We start from the raw sequence: 611 nt of genomic DNA on the forward strand, positions 1-611 counted from the left end.
GGGCTTTTATTTTTCGAAATACGTAGAAAAAAAAGATTCTGGAAAAAAATTGGTTGGCAAAATTTCAATTTTTCGTAGCTGTGAGGTAAGTAGCTTGCTTACCAACCACATGTCCATGGGTTCAGTTCCACTGCGTGACACCTTGAGCAAGTGTCTTTTACTATAGCCTTGTGCTGACCAAAGCCGTGTGTGTGGATTTGGTAGGTGGAAACTGAAAGAAGCCCGTCGGTATATGTATATATATATAGAGAGAGAGAGACCGATATATATATATATGTATGTGTGTGTGTGTGTGTGTGTGTGTTTGTTTATGTCTGTGTCCCCCCATCATCGCCTCACAACCGATGCTGGTGTCTTTATGTCTGCGTCACTTAGCGGTTCGGCAAGAGAGACCGATAGAGTAAGTACTAGGTTACAAAGAATAAGCCTGCTCGTGAAATCAACGTGCAAGTGGCTGAGCACTCCGCAGACACGTGTACCCTTAACGTAGTTCTCGGGGGATATTCAGCGTGACAAGGCTGACCCTTTGAATTACAGGCACAACAGAAACAGGAAGTAAGAGTGAGAGAAAGTTGTGGTGGAAGAGAGCAGCAGGGTTCGCCACCATCCCC

General features: G+C 44.8%; 1 protein-coding gene across 1 annotated transcript in view; it reads right to left on the minus strand.

Annotated features, from left to right (window-relative positions):
- The window catches only part of LOC128247001 (zinc finger protein 506-like), a 5,502-nt gene that overhangs the window by 3,166 nt on the left and 1,725 nt on the right, over nucleotides 1-611 (minus strand). The gene's annotated exons all lie outside the window — the stretch shown is intronic.

The sequence above is a fragment of the Octopus bimaculoides genome, chromosome 28 (genome assembly GCF_001194135.2).
Source record: "Octopus bimaculoides isolate UCB-OBI-ISO-001 chromosome 28, ASM119413v2, whole genome shotgun sequence".
Classification (NCBI taxonomy): domain Eukaryota; kingdom Metazoa; phylum Mollusca; class Cephalopoda; order Octopoda; family Octopodidae; genus Octopus; species Octopus bimaculoides.